The 26,082-nt window shown below is 39.3% G+C and overlaps 1 protein-coding gene across 3 annotated transcripts in view; it reads left to right on the forward strand.

The window, feature by feature from the left end:
• The window catches only part of MYO16 (myosin XVI), a 357,627-nt gene that overhangs the window by 27,013 nt on the left and 304,532 nt on the right, over positions 1–26,082 (forward strand). Inside the window, exon 1 of one of the 3 annotated variants that reach the window (XM_077173306.1) lies at positions 4,817–4,895. The exons of the other annotated variants lie outside the window; for them this stretch is intronic. The gene's annotated coding sequence lies outside the window, so the exon portion shown is untranslated. Of the gene's footprint in view, positions 1–4,816; positions 4,896–26,082 lie in introns of those variants that run through there. 3 annotated transcript variants of the gene reach the window in all.

Consider the following 26,082-nt stretch of genomic DNA (forward strand, 5'->3'; position numbering starts at 1 on the left):
AACAATGTGATGGGTATAGGACCTTCCCTATCTGAAGAAAATGAAGGTGCTAAAACCCTTGTAAGAGTAGATAGCATTTATTTTGATTGAGCCTTTGTAAAAGTTCTCATTAAAAATCTCTGTAAGGCTTTACCTAATCCTTGTAATGCAACTGACTTCATTATAGGAGATGCATTTTTATTTCTTTCTTCCCTCTGAAATCAGTTTCCCCTAAGAGACTGTTAAAAAATCCCCAAACTATAAGATATTAAACAAGACCACATTATGAAGTGATGGTAATTTTTGATGATACCATAAATACTTGTTTGCCATTAAAGACAGTCCATTGCATGTCAGTGTTGGTTCATCTTAATGAAAAGAGAAGGGTGCAATCAGTGAAAACCAATATAATGTCATAACAATACATGTCAGGCCTAAAATAGCAATACTAATAAAAATCTTGAACTATGAATAAAGATATCACCAATTGTTCTACTGTGTAGGGACTTACTTGCAGTCTCTTTGTTTTCTGCTTGCATCAGCTTATGTGACCTGATGATTGCTTATGTTGGAATCAGTTCATTTGCTGACAACCGCTTTTGTCTGTTTGAATCACCCATTTTATCAAGATGATTTTCTGTTGTTGTGATACTGTCCACTGATTTAATAAAATAATAAATCAGAAGAAAAGGCTGCTCAGTTTGTGAATGCTTTTCATCTAGGGTATTTTACAAGTCTCAAGGGTATATTTGCTGGTTTTTACAGACTGAATTCCTGAGAGTATCAGCAAGTTAAAATTCCACTTGTATAGAGCTGCATCTCTGCTAGAAGAATATAGAAGCACCCATGGGTGCATTTTAAAGAAATTACATATAGGGATTGGAAATTTTATGTAAAGTCAGAATTATAATTCCTTTCATTTGATCAAAATCAACAAATAACTGAAATTGAAGCCAAAATCATGTTGTATGACCTTTTGTTTTACTTCAGAACAGTCTGATTGGCAGCCCATGGGGCAGATGTGACTGGATATAAAATGGGTTTTGAGATGTGGCCTTGCTCAGAGGATGGAGACAAAAAAAAAGGATTCCTGGCATTTTATGAAGCCCAAAGCTGTCAAACCATTCTAGTGTGACCATGTAGCCCTTGACACTAAGGTCTGTGAAGCACCCACTATGTCTGTGGGTTTGTGGCCCTGGGAAATGCCAAGTCTGGAGAGGAGCCCATAATAGTTCCCCTAAGGTGACATCTGCCCTTAGCAAATACAGGACTAATGTTGTTGCAATTTAGTGGCTGTGTGTGACAGTTCTCTGACTTGAAATAAGCGTTACAGTCTGGTAAGTAAAATGTTGCTTTTATTCTAGGAGCTGGATTCGGTTTGCATAGCCAGGTTTTGCTAGCAGGGAGAAGACAGAGGCAGCTTCTGTGAGAACCTTCTCCAGAAGGTTGCCCCTTGTTCAACAGAGCTAATATCAGCTGGTGGGGCTGGTCCAGGTTGAGCCCAGGCTAATATCAGCTACTGTCCATGGTGGGGCTGCTGCTGGCCCAGGTTGAGCCCATCAGTGATGATGGTAGCACCTCTGGGATTACTAAGTTAAGAAAAAGAAAGAAAAAAAAAGGCAAGCTACTGTGGTGCAACAGCCAAAAGAGTGAAAATACACAGCCCCTCAGACACCAAGTCAGTGTAAAAGGAGGAGCAGGAGGTGCTTGAGGTGCTGAGCAGAGATTCCCCTGCAGCCCGTGGTGCAGACAGATCATGGTGAGGCAGCTGTGCCCCTGCAGCACATGGGGGTCCATGCTGAAGCAAATATCCACCTGTAGACCATAGAGGACCCCATGCTGGAGCAGGTGGATTTCCAGAGGAGGCTCTGACCCCAGGTGAAGCCTGAGGTGGGGCAGGCTCCTGGTGAGACCTGTTACCCCATGAAGAGAGGATTCCACACTGGAGCAGATTGGTTGGCAGGACCTGTGACCCCGTGGGAGACCCATGCTGGAGCAGTCCTCCTGAAGGACTGCATGTACCTGTGGAAGGCATCCTTGCTGGAGCAGTCTTCCTAAAGGACTGCATGTACCTGTGGAAGGCATCCTTGCTGGAGCAGTCTTCCTAAAGGACTGCATGTACCCGGTAAAATCCTCTGCTGGAGCAGTTCTTGAAGAACTCCAGTCTATGGGAAGGACTCATTTTGAAGAAGATTGTGCCGTTGTTGAGATCTGGGAAGTGAAAGAGAAGTGAGAGTGGTGTTTATCAGTGTTCTTTCTGAACCTTCAAACAGATATAGAGTAGCTGCTAGTGACTTTTAGATTTGGTGTTAATGATTTGGTTTTGTTTTGGAGATTCCTAATTTTGGAATTATGTAAAGGCTAAGTATTCATAGGGGAGCTGTACTACTGCTACTGTACTATTCCTTGTTTGCAAAACTGGGACACATGCCTGTGGGAATGATGTTGAGTAACTTCACATATTCATGACCTGTTTTTTGCCATGAGTTTGTAGTCCATGTGTGTGAAGTTAGCTCCCATCTGCACCCTACTTGAAGTCCTTCAGATGGAAGCAGATAATAGCTCTGAGGTCAAAGATTCAAATGTTTTATAGAAAGAATGAAGGGGACAGCAGACACCAGAACAATTGCTAATGTTTTATTTTACTTAGATGCCTTTGCAGTGTAATACCTGTAAGAGTTCCAGCAAAGATCATTATAAATTGAATGTGTACTTAGATGAAATAACATCTCACATTAAGCAGAATAAAATATTTCTTTATAACACTTTTTCAGAGCTCCTTATTTGTCAAAGAGAAAACTAAATATATTAAGAGAACTAATATTCCAAATTTCCCAGTAGTGTAGAGCATCACAAATTTTGTTAGGGGAGCAGAGCAATCACCTACCCTTTTGTGCTAGTGTAAGAGTAGTCCATAAGGTGGAAGGTGTTATTTCCTAGCACTGTGTTGATATAAATTAATTGTTTTCCTGTTTAGTACCCCCAATTCCTCCTATCTCTCTATTTAGCCTGATTCCTTCCCCTGAAGCTGGCCTCTTAGTGCTCTCAGTGGAAACACCAATTGTAGGATCATTACTGAGTGTATAGCACTTACCTCTCCTGGAATCTGCAATAACTTTTTTGGTTGAGAAAAAAATCAAAGCCAAGTAATAGAAACCTATTTTCCCATTCTGAACAAGTAATTCTTCTTTTGCTGTGCTGAGGCAAAATGGAATTCATCTTACAGCATTTTCGTAACTCTTGCTTGTTTGTTGGAAAGCACGGTCAGGAACTGAAGCAACTTTTACACAAAAATTCCTTCCTTCATCTTCCCTTTGTTCCACACCTTTTACTTGAACAAGCCTGCTTAAATCCTAGACCAAAATGCTGGTTTCAGTTCTGCTGGGGAAGAAATTAAAGTCTTTGGTTTCTAGTCAATAAAGATGTGTTGTGGTATATCTTAGATTGCAAACCGTAGTGTGTTACACCAATGTGGCAGTAATTTGAATTTCAACTGTGAACCCCATACTGTCTCACAGATGTGTTTTACACTTAGTCTAAGGCCTCCCAATCAGTTTAACTTTTGACTTAAGCCCAGTGAGATCTGAGCCGGTCGTGATGTATTAAGCAGGCAGACAGAAGTGTCCTGGTACATAACTGTGTTCAGAGATGTTATGAGTCCTAAGGTATTGCTGGTCTCCATGCAGCTTTTCTGTGGTCAAAATCTCAATGTTTTATGTGGTTTATCAAGAGTGTCTGAGGGCAGATGAATCGCTTTTCTTAAAAACTATTTAGGTCAAGCTGTGGTGCAAGCCAGTTCAAACAGAAGTATGTTTCCTCTGTGAGTAAGCACAGTTGTGAAGCAGTTGCCAGCTTGTGAAGATAAAGACTCAGTCAATGAGACAGTTTCAGCTCCCACTCATACTATTGCCCTGGATTATTGCCTAGTCTCCTCACTATGATCCAAATCTGTGTTTGGGGATGCCCTGATTTACATAGCATTGATGCTATGTTAGACTTTGGAGCTTTAAAGACTCTCTTGCTTGCTGCACCAGAGATCCTGCTTTTGTTCTCACATGTTGTTTTGTTTGGAGTTTTATTTTATGTGAATGCAGAAGATCTACTGCCTCCCTTTAGTGATTCAGAGCACGCTGCAAGCCCCCACTGATTGTGGGGAGGTTGTGGAAGCAGAAGCTGCTGGAGCATCCCTGCCTGCCTTCCGAGGGGCTCGCCCAGTGCTGTATCTCTTCTCCAGACAAAGCACCATCCCTCTCACTAGCCACCATCCACTTTGTTGGTGTGCTCCTGGGGAGGCATGGTGGGGGTGAGAGGGTCCCCACTCCCTCCAGACCACATGCACCAAAGGGAAAGCTTCTTAAATGGAGCATGTGTGCACAGCCATGCTAACACAGTCTTATCTGTGATTTGCATGCACTTGCTTACACGGGGCAAAAATGCAAGAATGTTGGGGAAGCCCTGAATTTAGGGGTTGTGAACAGTGCTGTTTATTTTTCAGGTTGTTTAAGTGTGCTCCAATGCAGTAGTTCGACTTGTAGTCAAAATATATCCTGTTTTTAATCTGAGGAAGTAGATAATTTTTGTAATTAAGACCACTACAAGTCAAATACTGTGAAAATCATTACCAGAGACTGCTAAATGCTGAGTTAAAATGGTGATGTTAAACCAGTAGCCTAATAGTAAGAAGCAGAGATCAATATACATTAAAATATGCTGTATGTACCAGGCAGCAATTCACCATATAGTGTGAGGTGAGCAGCATTGCTTGGCTAACATGTTTCCATGTTGCCGAGTTGCTATGGCAATATCAAACCAATGAATAAACCACATCACAGAGACAGGGAGGTGAGTAAGTGTGAAATTGATTCAGTGGAACACAGGAATATGTGGGAGCAAATCTGGTCAAGATAAAATTTCTGGTAGGAATATCTACTTCTTTTCACATTTTCAACAATATATTATAATTACTTTTTAAGACATTGAAATCTTGTAGGTATTTCTGTGTTGTAGGTACTCTTGTGTGTTTTTTATCTGATGTTATGTGTGTGTTTCAACATATATAAGGCATTTAATCCATTAATAATGAATATAACTAAATATAAAAAGTACATAGTTTTTAATAGAAATTAATTTAGTTGATAGTTGAATAAAGTCTTGGTAAGATAAGATAAGTTGACTACAAGTTTTGTTACCAGCTGTAAGCTAATATTGTAGTAGTCATGTTTGAAAACATGCTTTTACATACACCAGGCTCAAACTTGTTCTTTATTTTTCAGTGTGCATTATAGTGATAGAGTCCACAGAAATGTCCTAGAAACACTGCATTTTGGATAGCACATTGATATAACAAAAGACAGATATCTGTGCTTATAAATAGATTGCGCAAATATTGATCATGCTTCATTGCCCCATTTTGTGGTTTATGTGACCAGTGTTTGGAATGTCTTAGGAAGAAAATGTTTTGGATTTCTTTTTCCATTTGGTTTAAAACATTCTGTAAAAAACAATTACACAAAAATGTGATATCAGCACATTATTTTTGATATCAGCACATTTATTTTTGTTATCTATTGAAAATAAAATATGTATCAGGTATGTTTTTAATTAGGATTTTAGTTTTACCAATTTGTCTCAGTTCAGTTGGATGATCAAATAATGATAAAGATTTCATTCCCAGAAAAGATCCTGCTATAGAGGAATAGAAGGTTATTTTTTTGTATGTGAGTTATTAATATTAGAAATTTATATTTTTCTAAGACATAAATCTATTTTTAGAACATTTTTTAGGCTTTCTGGCAGGAAGCATACATCCATGAGTTTCAGTGCTTGAAGTTCGTACACTGTTTATTTGATCTAAATTTGCTGCTTATTTATAGCATTAAAAAATCTTACGTTTGCTTTTGTTTCATTCTATTTCCCCCTGTGAGTGTATCTCTGTGTTGAAGCCCTCTTTCTTTTATTTGTTCCTGAAGAAAAACATGTATGATGACAATACTAAGTTAAACAGCATTAAATTAGATTTTTTTTCATTTTCTAAAAGGCCAAAATAGTCTTATCAGGTACAGTCAGTAAAATGAAGACTGTAGTTTGCCTGAAGTCTTACTCTGTCACATAAAAGCCACTGTGGTCTTGCCTTGGTTTCTTCAGTTCAAAGTAGAACTTTAGTTTATTTACAGAACAGAAACCAGTATTTGTTTGCACTTAACCTTTTGACTTAGTTTTTGGAGAACAACATTTGCCAAATTATTGGCAAAGAAGTTGCTGACTGATGCTTGTTACACTGAAATGGAATGATAAGGCAAAAACAAACACAGTGGATGTTGTCTGAACACTGAAGCTTTAGTGATTTGGAGTTTTGAAAATAGGAATAAAACTCTTTTGTGACACAACAACATCTTGAAAAACTCCTTCAGTTACATTTTCCTCCATTTCCCTGCTAATGTTAAGTTCTGACTACATAACATTTCTAAATTCAGTTCATGTGCTGATAAGCAGCTGGATCTCAAGAGTGTTCATTTGTGTTGTTTTCTATGTGAATGAAATCCCTTAATTAATTGATCAAACCTAGATACATCAATGTTAAACAGATGCAAAAGGAAAGAGTACAGACCAGGATCTATTTTTTGTTGCACACTTTTGCATATGAAGTGTCTTTCTTCATTTGTCACTGACCATTTTAGCGAGACAGGCCCAGCCTGGCGATATCCAGCAGGGACCTGGCAAAGGCACAGTTGTCACTGTTGGAGCTTCTGCCCCAGCCCATTGGTGAGCTCTCCTTGAGCTATGTCAATTATCAAGCTGGCCTGGATGAGGACAAGCACACAACTGAAATAGGAGAAATGTTCTCTTTGAGAAGAGGTGCTTTCAGAAAAGGTTCAATTTTCCACTTGCTGCTTTGACTTCCTCACTTTTGGTGCATAAAGTGCTAAAATTGCAGAGACTTGTTGCTACTTTGAAAGCAAAGGAACATCTCCTTTAAGGGGTGTCTGAAAGTCTCCTTATCAGCAGAGCTGGGTAAGGAGCCCAGTGTGTGCAAACCCCTGAACCATTGCTTGCAGAGTCCTTGAAAGCTTTTTTTAAAGCCCAAGATCTTTGCAAGAGAGATATGGCTAAGAAGCAAGACTTTGGGGTAGGGAAAGAAGAAGTTTATCTTCAGCAGCCCAGAGGAACCCTCCAGATCAATGGCTTCTTTTCCCAGTAATACATACTGCTACACCTTTAGCTTTTTTATCTCCTAGAAAATGAAGTCACTTAGGTTATCTTCCCTGAGAGGCAAGCCAAGATAGCTTTCTGTCCCCCTCTGCGAGTGGACAAAACTCTGTCAAACTACTAGTGCCTCCTGTTCCTGCCCTCTGAAGCAGATGGTGACAAGGGTTCATTTTAACAGAAGCCTGTGTCCATTCTTGTATCATCTCAAGTGCTCCTGATGTGATGAGTGCTGTATGGTCCCTCAGCAGCATCAGTGTGCCCTTGCTGGCAGCTCTCATGGCTGTTGTGCAATGCCCAGAGGGACACCTGTAACAGCACATGCAGAAACATAAGGATGCATGTTAGGAGAAATGCATCCAGGCATCCACTGCAGGTAAGCAGTGGAGCTGGACACATGATGGCCCTGGAAATGTTCTCCTTTCTGAGCTGTTTTTGGATGTGTGATGCTCTGCACTGTCAATTACCTTCATGTCAGTCCATCCAATTAAAATCATGGACATGAGAATAATGAATGCATGGAAAAAAATGCTGTCTTTACCCCAGTAGCTCACTACATCTACAGTCCAGAAAATCCTGATACATACACTTTGCAAGACTCAATAGGATGCAAGTGGCATTTTGAGTAAATTTCTTTTCTTATACCTTTTCTGTGTTTGAGGTTGGTTTCAGCTTTCTTCACATAATCCAATGTGCCAGCAATGGGGCACTGGAAGCAGCAGCAGGAAGAGCCTATCTGCCTCTACGGCACCCACAGTTTACCTCAGCTCAGGGGTGAAAAGGATGGAGGCATGTTCAGTGCAAGCAGAATGTTACCAGGCACTAATTCTTCTGAATAATATGGCTGTATAAAGTCAAATTCTTTCATAGCTTTTAACCTCACTTGATATCTAGTTTTGTTTAATAGCAAAACCACTTTGTTCTGTGTCATAATTCAACATCATACCTGCTAAAAGCCCTTACTTATGTACAAGTCATTGTCTCTTATACAGTTACTCTTTGTATTTTCAGTGGGTTTTATTTTTTGGTATACAGAGAAGGAAGGAAAAACCAGTCTGACTATGAGACTTTTTTTTTTATAGAGGGTATCCTTTGGATTAGCTTCTACTGAGACATCAGCTTCTGCTTCATAAATTACTGAGGTAAATTTTCTGTGTTCTTTGGTTTCACTTCTTTCTTTTTTAAAACATGGAGATTAATCTCTTTAGGAATATTTTAATTTATTATTTTAACAAATTATCTTATTTGAGCTCTTCAGCAAAATTTTTGGTGTTAGAAAGATTCAAGAGCAGTTTTTTAGGATTAAAGAAGATACTCAAGTGAAGGCAATTTTCAACTCACTTCAGTGCAGGATGAGACACCCAGCTGTGACCATGAATAAGAGCTGTACCTGTGACCCAGTCTTCTTCTTGGAGCCATCTGGTCACGTCTGGTCAGAGCTGTCTGATGTGGGCAGGGGGCACAGGGCAGAAGTTAGAAGGCTTCTGAGGAAGGCTGAGAAGCTTTTTTTGCTTCACTGGGAAATGAGTTTTCTGGTATCTACTGAGCAATTCTGGGAGAGTCCTCAGTCACTAATCCCCTTTGTACTTGCTTTGGGGCTGGTCACAGAAGTTGCAGAAGCCTCATCCCTGGACCTGTCTGAAGTCAGGTTGGATGATGCTTTGAGCAGTCTGACTTAAAAATACCCCTGCCCATGGAAGTGAGGTTGCTCTGGGTGATCTCTAAAGTTCCCTTCCAAGCTGAACCCTTCCACGATTCTGTGATCCTGGGTCCTGATTATTTTAGCTATGGATAAAGGATAAAAGTTACTTCTAATTATTGTGAAAGATATTCAGAGTGTAGTTCAGAAACTGGGACAGCTGAATCAGCCACTATGTAAGTCTCTCAGTGCATCTGGGAGGAAATGCTTCACCAAGGAAGTAACAATACCACAACAGGGCAGCTGCAGAGATCAAGCACCCACTGAGGATATTTATCAGTGCTTTATGTTGCTCTGGAGGTATGAGAGGGATAAAATTCCTTTTCAAGATACTTTTTTGTTGTTGTTGATAGTGAAGAACAACATTGTTTTATTCTGTAAAACTTTATTTCGTATGTTCATTTTTAATTGTCCCTCTTCCTTCTGTTTTCTTAGGGCATTGATTTTTTTTTTCTGCACAAACTGTTGATACTTTGAAAAATCAAATGATAGGTACTTACAGATGAAGAAGGTGGGCATTTTAGTTTTGAAGCTGAAATAATGTAGCAGAACACAACAATTATTTTTTTTCCGCTGAAGAGACAAATCAAAATGGATGCCACTTTTTCTCTCTGAAGGTTGAATGAAAAAACACTCAGGAGATTTCCTCTTCCTTCTTCCCTTTCTTCCACCAAAACCAGGCTCCCTATGAACTCCCCTCCCCCGATTGTACATCCTGGGAGACCTAGTTTAAATGGGAAATTTTATTCAGAACTGAATAAAATATAAGATCCTAATCATATTTCCCTACAACCTTTCCTTTTACCCTGAGGAGAGTAAGATTGTGCCTTCTTAAAATGAGAGAATTAATAATACTCCTCTTTCACAGACATGCTGTCAAGAGGGATCTGTTGTGACTTAGAAGTATAGGCTGGCAGGCTGCCCTCTGAGCTCAGGAAGGCATGGCACCATGCCCAGACTCTTTTTCTCTGGGCTTCAGCTTTTTCACATGGCTGTGCAAAAACCAGTCAAGACTTTCTCCTAACCTTGCCTCTCCTGCTGAAGACCCATCTGTACTACCCAGAAGTTTCTGTTCTGTTCACTTTGACTTACAATTCGCTTCTGCTCCTCGTTGTCAGCTTTCTGCCTGTAGCTGATGCATCTTAACTTTCTTACACACACTGACTTAATTCAGCTCAGCTGTTGAATGCCTTTTCCAACCTCATAATACTTTTTGATGAGCCTCAGGTAGGGGATAGCTAATCCTCTGGATATTGCTGTAATGATGATCTGACTTGCTTTACTATGAGTTCAACCATTCTGGAGAAAGCTAAATTATTGGATGCTTTGTTAATGCATACTATATAAATACCTTGAATCAGATTTTTTTTTTTTAAATGGGTTCAATTTCCTGTTATGTGATTAGGTTGTAAGAAGTTATAATAGCACTATAAACAGTGACCTTTTAAAAACATTATTTTTCTTTTCACTCTAGTAAAAGGAATTAATTTTTCTTGGTGTTCTGTTCCTAATGAAGAAAAAGGAATAACTGCAAGCAAGGAGGTGACACTAAGGAGGAAGAACACCATGCCATTGACATTTTAGAGTGATCCAGAGTTAATACTCAGTCAATCTGAATAGCCATGAGAAGGCAGAAATTTTAAATGTAACTTCAGTTGTATTTATTTATATTCAGCACATACAGCTACCTAGGTGACAAGCATCAGGTTACAGTAACTTCATAATTTTGATCACATGTTCATGCCAGAATAAGATACTAATTTATTTTTGGGGGGCTTTTGATGGTTTTCTGCTTGTTTGTGAGGGGGTTGGTTTTTGTTTTGCTTTATTTTTGCTGTGTACCAGAGGCAGATACCTTTGTCCTATAGTGAATTGTGATGACAATTCACACTGCTGGCCATGAGATATCTACTTTTCAAATGTGTGTATGAGAGTATCAGGATCTAAACAAAATTCTGCTTAATGATGAACATCCTTCCCTGGAAAGGAATATAGAACAAGGAGCTGTAAATTCCTTCAGCTGTGGAGCTGCTTAAGAATAGGTTTTCCCCTGGATACCTTTTAGCATCACTTGACAACAAAGACTTCAGCAACACAAAACTCTAAAGGGGTTCTTTGCTCTATGTGATATTGGTTGAACCAGTGTTTTTGGTGTCTTATTATTGATTAAAATAATTTCATAAGTGGAGGACAGTTGTTTGAAACTAAATCCACAGGTGTTTTTTAAGAGGAAAAAAATGTGGTTTGCAGCATTTGAATTCATGGCATATTTCTTCATGTGGAAGAAATGTCCCCAGAAATATAACAAAGTATGGGTGGCTGAAGTGTATGCCTTTGTTAAAATAGACTGTTAAAAATGTCTCAGACCAGCACCCACCCTCTTGGTTTGCAGAGACTTCTTCAATCATCCTGGGATATTTATGTTCAGGGTGCTTCTTTGGACTGAGACTATTGATTCTTTAGGATGAAGATGATAGCTATGTGTACCCACTGTTTAGCATCATTTTGTTCAATAAATTTGAAAATTGTTGTCTTCAAAGTATATGTTTATGGGAAATCGAAGTCCCAGTGTGATGTGAAGTACCCAGAGATCTGAAAACCATCATGAACTAGGGGTCATCTTTCTTGATCCATGTTTGGGAGCTCCTGTGCAGTAGAAAACAGAGTACAGTCAAGAGCCAACCTCACCTCCCTTTCACTGACTTAAAAAGAAATAGGCTATTGAGGCTGCTGATGTTTTCTTTGTATTGCCAAAGCAATTTCCTTATTACTACCTCCTTTCTATATTCTTCTTCTTCCCCACACAGCCTAAGTTTTGTTATGACATTATTGTTGAATGCAATATCTGCATATTTGCCCATTGTGACCGTTTATGTCTATTGAGGTCTGTGTTTTACTTCCAAGTTTTTATGAAAGACAATAAATACATTTTGAAAAAAATAACTGAATAGAATTTTATTTATGAGACACAGAACTGCAATTCTATCCCTCACTATTTTGTTTTGCTCTCTCCTTTGGGACAGGTGTCAAGATATTAAGCATCTACCTGGGTTCCGTATATATTAAAAGAATACAATCTATAGTGTCCATCGAACAGTGAGATTATAACTTTATCTACCTGCTTTAAACCAAGTGCAAAAAGAGCTAGTTTTGGTGATGACACTAATCACTGAGTGCACTGCTATCTTATTACAGAAAGACTAATGGTTCATAAGGGTCTTCTTGCTGGTTTTGATGGAGGTTTGTATAATACTTTTGTTTTCTAACTTTCCCATGTCTTTTATTCACCAATAGTTATTGGTGAACAATAATAGTAATAACCAAGTTATTACTAGGTTGCTGTAGAAAAAAAAAATCCTCATTCCTGGTTTGAAAAGAATAGTTTTAAAATTCTTCTTCTTTCCCTGTGTTGTTTTATGCTCAACTTGCTTGAAATCAAAGGAAGTGCAAGAAAAAAGGCTTGGGTTATGTAGGAACAAACCTGAAAGCATGTTGAGAGATGCAAAGAAAGAGCAGACAACTAAACCAGATTGTCACTTAAGAAAAGGGTACTTTTGAACTTTGAAGTCTCCATGCCAAATCATAGGGTGTAGTGGTCTGTGACTGCCATTCTTGTAGGAAACTGGGAAAAGGAGAGATGTATAAAACTAACAACATGCTGGTTTTAGTAGGACTAAATAAGTATAACTGAGAGGAAAATAAGGCTCATTTTAGTATTAGCATGAGCATTTTTCATCAAAGTCTTCATAGAATTATGTTCAGGTAGCATTACTATGCACATGTGTCTCTGCTGGGAGATGAAGGAGATTCTACAGGGTCCTTTGTGGGAGCTTGAAACAAGATCAATGTTTATGAGGCTGTGGGGAAAAGGAGTTGACCAAGACTGATGTAATACAGTCTGCAGAGGCATCTGGCTCCTGACTTTACCCCTTCATGGGGGTAAATGAACTTTTTCACAAAACCAGTTTTCCAAGGCTGGGGTCAAGCTGGTGGCCAAAGGAAGTGCTGGAAGCAGGACAGCCCCTAACTCCAGGAATTGTTCTCCCCTGCTCTGGTTTGCACAGGCTGCACACAGATGGCAGCATCCCCACTGGTGCTCCCACCAGTGAAAGCAGATGGCAGTGGGCAGCTCTGCCTGCTCCCAGCCTGATGGACCTGCTGTCCACTTCACTGAAGCTCTCTGCCATCATTCCTCTTTTTCATTTCACCTGCATAAAATCTGTTTGCTCATTTATCATGGAGATGTATTTTGTCCTGCAGAACAGGAAAATAACTGCATGCACTCCTGCAGTTCATACAATTTGGGAGATGGCTTTGCCAGTTACACTGGCGACTGTTCACTGCCAAAATGCCAGCTGACAGACGTGTAGCCAGTTGTTTGCTGAATTTTGTCAACGTGGTTTAGACCACTTTTTGTAGCTTTGTTTCAAAATCTTTATGAAATAGCCTATATGACTGCCTTGTATGACAAGCAGCAACCCCTGCAGTTATGTTGATTAAGGGTATAATGGTGAAGATCTGGGAAAGAAGCTACCCCTTAAATTGGGGAAAGCAGCAGTGGAAGCTGGGGAAGACGCTTGCACAATTCACTTTTCCATATTCACAGCATTGTTTTTTTAAAAACAAAAAAGTTTTGTTTTACTCTATCTCAGTATTGGATTTGCTTTGTGCTTGGACTATATGTACCTTTTTAAAATATTGTACAGCTATGATATGTTTGTGTGGCTGTAGCAATCCAGTTTCATGGAGTGTATAAGATGTGCACAAAAATAATAAATAACCCACAATTTAAACAGAGTGACTTAGGTGTAAGCCCAAAATATTAAGTTGAAATAATAGCATAAAACTTAAGTGCAAGAGCCTATACAGGCATGAATAAAGCCTCAATCCTGTGATTATGCCCACATGGTCCTGAAGGTCTTTTAGCTTCTCAGTCACTGGATGCCAGCAGCTGGAGCCAGCTACTCTATGCACCAAAATGAGTCCTGACTCTTGAAACTCTTTGCATATCTGAACCTGGCCAGATGCAAGACTAGACTTAGGGAAACATTTAGTAGTTTTGGATTTGATATTCTTATGTGGTTCTATTTCAAAATGAATGAGTATTGCATTGGGTGTATAATTCATGTTAGGCACATCCTGTATTAGATTTTTTTTTTAATGTGCGCTTTAGAAACTGGGTTTCCCACGCAACTGTGGCCACCTTGTGGATTCTTCAAAATAAAATTATATCTTATATTATAAAAATAATAGCTAGGATAATTTTGATAATTAAGAACTGTTCTGTTGTGTTGTTAGTCCTGGTTAATAGCCTTCAGTCATCACTTTTTACTTGTTAGAAACTATTCTTAGTAAATGTTAGTAGTTAATTATTGTTAGTAAATATAAGCAGCAGTACTACTACTTCTACTAGGATTGTTAAATATATGCTTTCCCCTATAAAGTTACCATTTTTTGTGAAAAGATGATTGAAATTGGTAAAGTTTAGCTGTGAAGGAGGAGAAAAGAAAAATTTCAGTCATGCTTTATGTCTCTCTTGGAATTGGGATTCTTTAACAACTCCCTCACTTCTTAAAAACGGATTTTTGGGAAAGAATACACTGAAGGTGGGGTGAATTGACCCTCTTTGCCTGCTGGATGCCCACCCAACTGCTCTCTCCCTTGCCTTTTTCAACAGGAAATGAAGAAAATAAGACAAATCTAGTGGGTCCAGATAAGGACAGGGATATCTGTTGCCATCATGGGTTAAAACAGAGCAGTAGCATACCACACTGATAGCATCTTGCCATGTAAATCCAGTAAAGAAGGCAGATGAAGAAAAACAGGATATTGCCTTTCCAGTATTGGCCTGCTCTGTAGCAACTTTTAATTCTATATGAACATCACCAGCATGTGTGAAACTACTTGGCCTGGCAAATGGAGCCTCAAGTGGCTCAGGGTGTGCAGCCAGAACAAGTTTCTCATGGTGTGAGAGACTCCCTGAGCTGTCAGAACTCTGGACACCTGCAGTCAAGAAAATTAGAAGCTTTGGGATCTCTGGCACTGGTACAGGTTAAGTAATGGGGATGTCCAAAGTTCCTCCTCATGGCTAGCTACTCCAGCTTTGGACATGTTGGTACTCGGGACTTCCAGCCACCTACTGGGAAGTCAGGCAAGATTTCATTTCAGTTCTTTGAAAGGTGGTTCATTAAATCAGGTTAGAATCAGCTGATGGCTCTTTCTGGTGTGACTCTTGTTTTGCCAGAGAGTTTCTCAGTGGCTCCATTTCTGATCATAAAAGTGAATATTCTTCAAGCTACTCTGAAGTGGCTGCCCAAATAGAGTAGTGGAGGCAAAAGGTTGGAAGAAGTGACTTGAAATTACAATAAAGCCTGTTCCAAAAGATATTGGACAAGGTGATACATTTGTCATGTATGTTATTCTCTTGTGTTACCGCTCTCAAGGTTGCACAACAGCAATGGGCTGTTACCATATGAGACGGTAGTAATGGAGAACTGTGTCTTGGCAAAGCCAGACAGATACAAAGCAACTCATCAGCAAGTCAAATAGAATGCTACAGTAGGGATACACCAGGAAAAGGCATTCAGGCTTTAAAAAAAAAAAAAGAAAAAATTGCAGTGTATTGTAAATTGAAAAAAACCCCAAGCCCAACATTTTTTTCTCCATTCATTCCTTTTATGATTATCCTGTATGGAATATTAATCCCAATATTACCGGGTGGGACGTGCCTGGGCTCCTCTGACCCTTGCTGCTGGACCAACGGCAGCAGCTGTGGTGTTTCACCCCAGAGACACCTTTGGCCGGCTGGATGCTGCAGCTGGGCACTCAGAACAAATCCAGGCATAGTAGAAACTCAGTTTACCTCTGGTGGAAAAGGTTCAGGCGATGGTGAAGAGAAAAAGGAGAGGATTCTGCCGTAGAGTTTTAATCGAGAGTTTTATTCCAGGATGACAGACCTCTGAATCTTGTAACAGCTCCCAACAGAATCCAGACCGCAGGGTCCCGTCTCCTTTTGAGCCCGGGGACAGGGAGAGGGGAAGGGACAGGTGAGGGCCAACCAGGTGGGAGGAGGGGAAGGCTCAAGGGACAAAGACACTTGGACAGGCCAATGAGCCCGGACCTGAGGGGCATCTTTTGAACTTCTGCCAACCACACCACGACCCTGCTGGAATGTTAAGATTGATGGACAGCTCTTAGCAGGAGGGCAAAGGGGGAGGGGAAAGGAGAGGTTGGCACACCTGGGGGGTTGGGATAGGTGAAACAGGAAATGGTGTCACACTGCAACAATCCTGCAATGTGGTGTTGTAAACCAGATATATTTTCTTCTGTTTCTTCATTTTACTTCTGTATGTTCTGCTCTAATCAATTTAGATTCTTATTAATTTTAAAAATACTTTCGGTCCAGATGCATTTCTGTAACTGCAAAACTACTTTTTCATTTTTAAATCAAAAGACCTTTTTTCCTACGTTTCACACATGAGCCCATCAGCCATAAATGCTACACATTGTATTTTACATATTTTTGGATGCCCAAGATTCTTCATGTTTGCTGACATGTTTATAAGTTCTTAATTGACTAGCTTTAATAGATTTTTTATACATTATTATACTTTCTATAGCCTTTTATTAGTTTTGCTTCCTGAATTCTCTTTGAATAAAATTTCTTTTTCCTTCTACTGACATTTAGTTAATTCATGAAATAGAAATCAAACTTACACATTTTCCTTGAGTCTTGGTTACAAGGAAGAGCTCAAGATGCAATGTGATGGCTTAGATAGCATATCTGTAAGTTGTTTTCGCAGTAGAAAGAGAACTTATGTATCAGACTGACAATATATAAATGGCAATATTCCATGGAAATATCCCTTTCTTAAGACTTCTTGACTTTCAATAAGAACTTTAGTTAAGAAAAGAAAAAAAGCTTTTTTTGGTTTTTGATGCATTTGTGCTCTATCCCCAATGATTTTTTTAAAAAGGTTGAAAAGTTAACCTTACAATCATGCTTATACCCAGATTCTGCTGAATCAAGCAGATGCCATTTACATTACATTAACTGAATTTGAACCTTTATCACTGTAAGTAGAAAAATCATGAAGGGGATTCTTCTTACTCAGTACTTTCTTCTGATAGATCAGTGGTGTGAGATGTGAGGCACTTCACAAATATGCAAACATCCATTAATACCAGAAGAGTTTTCTGGTACAATTTAGCCTTCAAGAAAGTTTGTTATATACACAGTGCCAAGCAGCCAGCAGTGCTAGGAAGAACATTTGGAGAACGGTGTGAGATTGTAATTGTAAACAATATTGCAATCTGCTTCGTGAACAATCCATCATTTGTCTCTGTGTTTTTGTTCCCACTGTTTAATACTGTGGGAGTGTTTCTGTTGCTTTGTTCATTGTACTTTAACACTATGCCAAGTTTTCTGTCATAGTAGTAGTGAAGTGCTTCTAATGACTTACCATGGTTTTAAGTATGGTGTTATTATCTTTTGTTCAGGAGGTTTTGGAGTTTTGGGTCCAGCACTGAATACTTGGGGCTTTATTCTTCTCTTTAGCGCACTATGGTCAGGAGCATAAAGATATTGGCAATTAAGTGGAAAAACTCAAAACAGTCTGCTGAGGCAGGACATGTGCTAGCACAATGTGTTTGAAATAACTTTTTTTTTTTGAGGGGAGGAGGCAAGAGGCATATATCCCTCCCACCTTTGAATTGCATGACTTTAAAGGGAGGCAGATCAAGTGCTCTGAGGAGGAATCTCTAGAGGTTACTCAGCAGCAGTAAGAGAGATCGTATAAGGTTCAGGAAATGCTTTGAAAACAGCTGGCGATAAGGTAAGTATCAGGTAAAGAATGAGTGCCTGCAATGTTTTTGTTTTTTCTTAGACTAATGGCCCCAGCTGGAGCTAAATGGGCTAAATAGATCAATACAGTGACAGTGTTTTGGGGAAACCTGTGTTTCCCCAAAAGAAGTAAGGTTAATTATGAGAGGGTGGGGGATAATGATTCTTCTCATTTGTCAGAGCATACTTTGTCTTGTGTGGGTTGTTCAGAATACAAATTTTTGATGAAAATTTTTCACTGAAGTTGTTCTTAAATAGAATTTTCTCAGAAGCATTATTAAAATAATCCCTGAGACTGCCTCCAGAGCACTTAACTCTGAGATTCTGCTGCGTGTGTAACTCCTATGTAGAAGCTTGTGTAAGTACTTCAATTTTGTGGAAGATGACTAAGGTGCAGTGAAATGACTTGCCTGAAGTCATTCAAAGGGTTTGCAGCACTTTGAAGGAATTAGGGTATTTAAAGTTTAGAGAGTCCAAGTCTAGTTGGAACTCTGTTACGCTTGTGCTGCACGTTGCTGGTAGTCTGTAATTCAGATGCTGGCTAAAGCAGGCTTCTGGGAATGAGTCCTGATGAATAAAACAAGGATGGCCAGTTTAGTCTCAGGCAAAACAGGAACTTCAATTAATAGAGTTAGACCTTCAGATGATGTTTCCTGAAAAAGCAAGCGCTGCAGAAAATACACTCCCAGTCCTGAAGTTAATTTAAAGGGGAGCTTTCAAACAAATAGGATCTCCTTTAGAAACATTGAGGTGGCAATTTCTAAGATATTATCCAGAGGAACTGATCTAAGAGGATGCATTTAAATGTACAGGAGTGTAAAAATGTTCAAACTTACTTTTTATGCTGGTCTTGAGAGAAGTCTTTTGCTCAAAATTTTAGGTGTATAATCTTTCCTCCAGAAGTACATGCTTTTTGGATGTAAGGCAAATACCAGCCTTGGAGCAAAGTAGTTTTCTATAAAATTGTCAGTGGAAAATAAAATGTATGTAATTTTTATAAACTGCTTAAATTCCTGTCCACTGAAATGTGGCTGAAGATGGGACATGAATCAATTTGGACCTCAGGTGTACTTGTGCCACTTTGGATTCTTTTACAGGAGAATTGATCAGTGAAAAACAGCTTGACAATAATAAAGGTCTCAGTCAGACTGCGGAGTCAAATGTTGATCCTTATTTATCATTGTTAAATAACAAAATGGAAGCAGTGAAGCACAAATTCTCAGCAGAATACTTTTTTTTTTTTTGACAGCTGAAAAGAAAGATGCCTGTGCCATTAGAAATTGATGCTGCAGTCCCTAGAAACTTGATAGGGTTTTATGTGAAAAACAGAAAAGGGAAAAAATAGAAGATGTCTCTGGCTTGGAATCCCAGGTGTTATGACCATATGATCAAAATGATGCTCTCTGTAATTGCAAAACTGGGATTGAAACAGCAGTGAGATGGCATTAGGTCATCTTTTTGTCTCAGTACTCTCTAACTTTGTCTCACCTGGGTGCTCCTACATATCTTTGGATATAGCTGTCCTCACAAGCACTTTGGCTGTGAGGAAAGATTGGGTGGAAAGGAACAAAGGTGCAACGAGGCATGGCTTGTCAAGCTGTTGATGTACTTAAGTGAATACTCTTGTGTTGTAATATGTCTACAGTTCTGCTCTCTTAATTTTTTTGTTTAGTGACCTGGCCAAAATACACTGTCATTCCCATGCAGGCAATGGCCTTGAGTTTATTCCTGAGGGCAAGGATTATTGTACACTCAGGTTTTATCCCATTTCATAGTAATGATGTGGCAGAGGTGCCTGCCCAGACCCAAGTGCCATGACATGCTTTGATATTCTGCAGTTCTGACATAGTTTATTTGCTTTGATAATTTAATCATTCCTTAATACTTGAATCTTGTCTGTTGCCTGTGATTAAGAAAGGAAGGGGTAATGGTGACTGTGGAGGAGAAGCACAGACAATAAAACCCTTGTTCATTTGTTGGATTCCTTCTCTGGAGCTGTTGTGAGAAAGTTTTTCTTGGGAGTTTTGGATGATTGAACAATAGAAGCTAATGTGGGGGGAGGGAGGGAGGAGAGCGAGGAGTGAGTTACACTGTGTACTGTTAAGTTACAGTGGAAACTCTCAGGAAGGAAGATTTTTAAGTCACTCCCTCCAAATTTCTTTTTATTTTCCCTGTAAAAGTGCTGTGCTGTTTCCTTACTAATCGGGCTAGGTCAAATCCCAGGTCATCAACTTTACATAAGCTTTCTTTTGTCACTAACACTCATGTGTCCCAAGTTCTTCTGGCTAGTTAAAGGCTTAATCAACTGTGTTTCATTTGTTTAATGATATTTAGCTTTCACTATTACAGTTTTGCAATCATCTTATTGAGATGTCCTGGACTAAGCAAACTTGAGACCCAGACCTCATGTCAGCATCCAAAAAGCAGTCAGTCTTCATTTTATACCCCATTTTCCTACTATGAAAGGTCAGTTTCTGTTTTCCCTATTAAGACAAAACTGATTTATACTATTTGGATTGAAAACAATCAAAGTTTCATATAATTAATTTGTTTCCAGTATTCATATTCTCCTCTGTTTGCTTGGAGGTCAAAAGAGGGCTATGAAGAGCTGTGCCTTTAAAGTGGCTTTTATTAGAGCTAATTAGGATACATTATTGTCTTGTACAGAGGCTTTTGAGTACAATTCAGCTGTAATCTAGGCACTGCATCAATTCTATCAGGTTTACTGCCTTAGAGTAACCATTGGCATGTAAAAAATTATAGTCAATACTCTTTCCTATTGAATATAGTTTTCTTTTAAGCACCTGTAGTAAACATTATAAAATGCAGGTTAAACTGTCCATGTCCTTTTCTTCCTTTAATTTTCCCTATGTGTGTGACAAATGAATGCTACTTCCATGATTTTTTCTTCCAAAGGTACACTAGGATTCTTTCAGTCTTTGTTAGAAGCCAACAGGGAGTGTTTCACTCCCAAGCAAAACACTTGGGCTCATAGTTTTGAAAGAGGAAAAACAGATTTAAAGATGCTTCCCATAAGCTTGCCTGCTGCCATTTTCCATGGCAATTCATTAGCTGCTAGGAAAATGTAAATGGGCCCTTTGGAGCTATTATTCTGACAGCCTTATGCTGGAGTTTTGTCTTAGAAGTCCTACACAATGCAAAGTTATCTTACATGGATGTTGTTTGGCATATTTTAAGACTTTGTGTTTGCTTTCTATGTTAATAATACTTGTAGAAAAATAGAAGAGAAAAAGGATATTTGTCACATTTTTGGCAAATAATTTCCTCCATTTTCTTTGTTTTAGATAGCAAGCTGAAAAGCTTGTTTTGTTACATTCGCTTTTGATGTTCATTGTTATTTAATAAATCCACATCTAGATGAGTAATTTTGTATGTAACTGGATTTTTAAGCTCCCAAAAGAATATTTTTTGTAGTTGTAAAACTGTGGACCAGTAATACAGTACATGCAAGTTTTACTACTGTGTAAACAGAAAGAGCTTTGAAGTAAGACTATTTCTGCAAGACTGTTTTTAATGAGGGAAAAGATTTAGGTTTTTGGGTTATTTTTTTTCCAAATCAAGGATCTCTTACCTGTTCTATTACTTTATCTTCCTGTGATGGCACTTCTCAAAGGAAATGTGATTACGTGTGTATTTCAGTCACCTTAAAGAGTTAGTTCGTCTCCTGGTTATTTTTTTTTTTTTTTTAGTAGACTTCTAATGCAGGTATAATTGTATTAGCAGTGTTCTTCATCCTATAGCTCAGTCTGGGACTCACAGCCATGTTTTCAAAGCCAAAACTTCTTTCTCTTCTTCTTTTGGCACAATTGAACAAAAAAAAATAGTATCTTCTCGTTAATGAAAAGTGTTAGAACTGTATGTCACAGTGTGACTGTAGAATGCTGTGAAACTGTCACTGGGGCAGTCAATGGGTCATGCTGGGTGTCTTTGTTTTGTTTTATTTTTAAATTCTCTTTTCTTTTGAGTACTCTTGACTTTGGTCTATTTTTTTTTTTAACAAGATTCAGGCATTGGACTCTTTCTTTCAAGCTAAGCCAGGAAAGTAGTTCCCAATGGGAATATTTGTCTTCTGTTTAAATCTACTCACCCAGAACACAGTAAGCAGGTCTCTTCTAATCCAATATTTTTTTTCAGAGTGCTGTGATGTTCATAGTAGGCTCATACCAGTGCTTCAACACTGTATCAAAAAGAAACAAACAAACTCAATAAAATACCCACAAACACATACAAGAGCATAATATATTTTTAATGCATGAATATTTGTTTTATAAGGGAGAAATATTGAAGTGTGCCATTCTCAAACAACTCCATTCTGATTGTAGAGTCATACCTTGTTGCTTAAGTTGTATTTAAGGGGAAATCACTCACCTTGGTTTCTTAGCTGCTGTGTTTCCTTCCTGCCAAGTACTTCTGCAAACACCTCAATCATAAGCTGTTAATTCAGTATGGCCTTCCTGTTAATATTTGATCTTATCCAGAGAAAATTTTGTTAATTTGGAGGGTATCCCAAAGCAAGATAAAAAAAAAAAAAAGAGCACTGTTTTTTATTTTTTGTTCCTCACCTTTTCTGCTTTTCTAGTCTTACCCTTCACTGTTGCTGTTTGCAGTCTGTGACACAGGATGATTTAGTAGGGTTAAATGATTGCTATACTTTGAAGCAATGTGGGGATTTTTCTTCTTCATTTCCAAAATAACCTTTCAGACCCTTGGGAGTGGCAGTCAGTCACCAGGAGTGCAGGAGCTGGTGCTGTATCAGTCAAGGGAAGGAGGCAAGCACCAGGCTGCCCAGTGGATGCAGGCTGTCCCAGGGGTGCTGGGCACCAGCTTTGTGAGTGAGCCTTGGAGGAGTGTGAGTGGGGCAAGGTTGGCTTCTGGGCAAGCGGAGAGCAGTGATGCTGGAGGAGGTGCCAAAGCAGCTGCTAATGTTGCAGGGAGTTAAAGGCCCTGGCCTCTATATGTAGTCAGATACAAAGCATTTCAATGAGTCATAAAAAATATGAGCCCTGAGAGGCCTGAACATGCATCTGGGTATTTCTTTTGTGGAATTCAGAATTGGTTAGGTATGGGTATGATCCCAATTCTTCCCTCCCCTGATTTGTACCACTGTCATGGTTTCTGCTTGGTCCAGCTGAACAGAAAGCCAAGTCTTGACATTTACACCCTACCTGTTTCTTTGCACAAATCTGGACTAGGTGAAGTTAGAAGTATTCAGGGAAGTCAATTGAAGTATACAGTTACATTATACCACGGTCCCCTAAGGATTGAGATAATTGAACAACTTTTCCCCAAGAAGTGAGGATTTTAGTGTTTATTTCTGTGCTGCTGTAAGGAGTGTTGCCTGAGGTCCTTGAGGGCAGTCCTCAGTATATGTAACCTGCCTCCTAGGAATTGCACTTAAGGATACTATTTAGCGTGTCATGAAAGAGTTTCAGTCCACCTCTAGTTAACAACACCTTGCAGAGGACACTTGGCAGAAGAAAGAACAGGCTTTGTGTTTCCTGCAGCATCCAGTTGCTCAGTGTGTCAGGATAGAGTTGGAGGTGATGATAGTGAAAAGAAACAACTCACAGTCTTTTTTGGGGGTGTTGCAGTACAGGACTGCAACACCCCCATGTCTTCTGCCCTGGGGAATTGGGGATTTGTAAGAGTGGCAGTGTAAGAGTGATGTGATTACTGGGTACCAAGTGATCATATTATTACTAGGCACTAATGTGAAATAGGAAGCAGTCTCAAGAGCACTCTAGAAGTAAATATAAAGCAGGTCATTCTAGGAATATTTTAAGGTGGTAATACCACTGGGTTTTCTCCTGCTGGTGTGTGGAGAGCTTTGTGGACAGTTGGCTAGCTGAGAAAGGTCACATCGACATAATACTGCTGGTTAAGCAAGAAGGAGACAAGTCTAGGAGTCAGCAGTCAGTGTCCATTTAAGGCAAGGACATTGTGCCCTTGGTGCACCAACAGGATAAGGAAGAGGATCTTTTGCCAAAAATATGAAGAATAGTTTCAACAGAATAACCACAAGAATGCAGAAGTAGGCATAGTTGGCCGATAAGTAACTAACCAATAATGAGCTCTTCTTTGCAATATGCATGAGCTTCATTAACACCAATATAAATATGTGTGGCTATCAATAAATTTCAAGACTTGCTGATCACTCATATTGCGTGCCGCATTTCTCCCACCGATCCAACACTGGTGCTGTTTTGGAGAGGGGGATCAAGGATACTGTTTCTCAGCATCCTAAATGTTTTGAACAGAATTTACCTGCTGTGAATACAAATATTCAATATATGCCATAATGATCCTTTAATTTGTGTGTGATGACTGTGTAATGCTGACAGTAGCTTAAGTAGGTAACCCAAAGGAACCTCTGTAAAGATTTCATCATGATTAACTCATTTGTCATTAACTGTGGTATAGCATTAATGTGGATTGAAACTTAGATTGCAATTTACCATACACAAGATGGAAAATAGCTAGTAAGCCATCTGACAAGGAATATCTATCACTGCATGAGAATTAAAATCAGCAAAGCAAATGACATGCCTTGTTATAGCTGCTGACCTAATGTTCTGTCAAGTGTCTCCGCAGCCTGATAATTCCAGTGCAAACATAAGTGTGTGTGGTTCTGCATTATGTATAGTTTTAAATCACCCCTCCCACATTTTAAAAATACTTGAATAGTTAACTCACTAGCAGTAGAGTTTCGAATGCTGTTTGCCATGGCAGCTGTTTGGCAACTGGCTCTGTAGCAGGGATGAAACAGCCGGCTTCTGGAAGGTTGGCAGCAGGTCCTGGCAAAGAAAATGAGCTAAAAAGGGGCAATGACCATGTCAGCTCAGAGGATCCCACGTGCTAAACCCTCATAGCTGTGCAGTAGTTAACACTTGGTGTCTGTCAGCTGAAGGAGTGAAAAATGCAGGTTAATATTTTAGAAACAGGCAGAGGCCCAAAGTTGATTTGCTTTTGGGCATGTAGCAGTGGGAAGCAGCTACTCTGCTGTGGTTTAAGATTTTTATGTTCAGTTTCACTGTTTTTGCCCTTTAGACATGGTTATATCTAGCACACTATCATGTCTTTGGACACCCAACACATCTGGGTAAAAGTCTGCTCTCCTATCCATGCTTGAAGTCTTCCATACACTGTGGCTTTGATCACTGCTTGAGGCCCCATTTGAAATGGATATGATTACCAGTGTTTAATAATAATCAACTTTTGTGGTGCTGGAGTATATTTTTCTCGTTCTTTTGCTACTTTTTGTTTGCTCTTTCTGAATATTCTTTCACTGAAAGCAGGAGGATCTTTTCATAACCTTGAACATACTTTTATGAGGCCCATGTATGTGGGGACATCATTACCAGCCAAAAATAAAATTTTAATGGGTGTGCAAACAGACTGCAAACTTAAGCATCTGATGGGATACAGTGTGAAAAAAAGGCCTCAGGCAGCTTGCAGAAGGGATATGAACATGCTCCCAAGTTTCAATTAAACCCTGTCTCTGATTTTGCAGTGATTTTCATTTGAATGTGTGATTTCACTTGAGTCTGAAAGTGATATAAATCTGAAAATAAGCATGTCATCTTCTAGTTTGAACAGACTTGAATGTTTTGTATAAGAAAATGCCATAGGGATTCACATATTTATTGTCTTGGTCAGGTAATGAGTGAGAGTAGGAAAATCAGCAGGCCAGAGAAAATTTCTAAGAGCACAAAGTGACTACCAAAGTTTTTTATTTCCTTGATAGACATGAATGCTAAAAAACTGGGCTTGGAATACTTTAGATCACTAGATTTTGAAAAGGAGAGAAACCCAAGCCACATTACAGTGAAGATATGTCCATTTTGCAGCCATCCTACAGAAAAGGATCTTTTTCCTGGGAAAAGAGCCTTTGACTGTGATGTGTGTACCCTAAATGGGAGAGGGGTGGTAGTGGTAGGCTGTAGTGAATTGTAGTAAAAAGGAAGAATCTGATTGTCAGACAATTTTCTAAATTGTTTTTGTATATTGGTTTTGGCATAATCTCCTCTTGTTCCATTGAACGAAGAATAAAAGTATTATTCACACAAATAGAATTTCTTTGCTACTCTGTCATGATCTTCCATCTTTTTCACAATGGAAATTTTTCACTGGTGGAAAGCAGTGGCTGCAGAAAGGGACCTGGGGGTCCTGGTCCATGGCAAGTTGAACATGAGTCAGCAGTGCCCTGGCAGCCAGGGGGGCCAACCCTGTCCTGGGGGCATCAGGCACAGCATGGCCAGCTGGGCAAGGGAGGGGATTGTCCTGCTCTGCTCTGAGCTGGGGCAGCCTCACCTCGAGTGCTGGGGGCAATTTTGGGTGC

The sequence above is a fragment of the Agelaius phoeniceus genome, chromosome 2, assembly GCF_051311805.1.
Source record: "Agelaius phoeniceus isolate bAgePho1 chromosome 2, bAgePho1.hap1, whole genome shotgun sequence".
Classification (NCBI taxonomy): Eukaryota; Metazoa; Chordata; class Aves; order Passeriformes; family Icteridae; genus Agelaius; species Agelaius phoeniceus.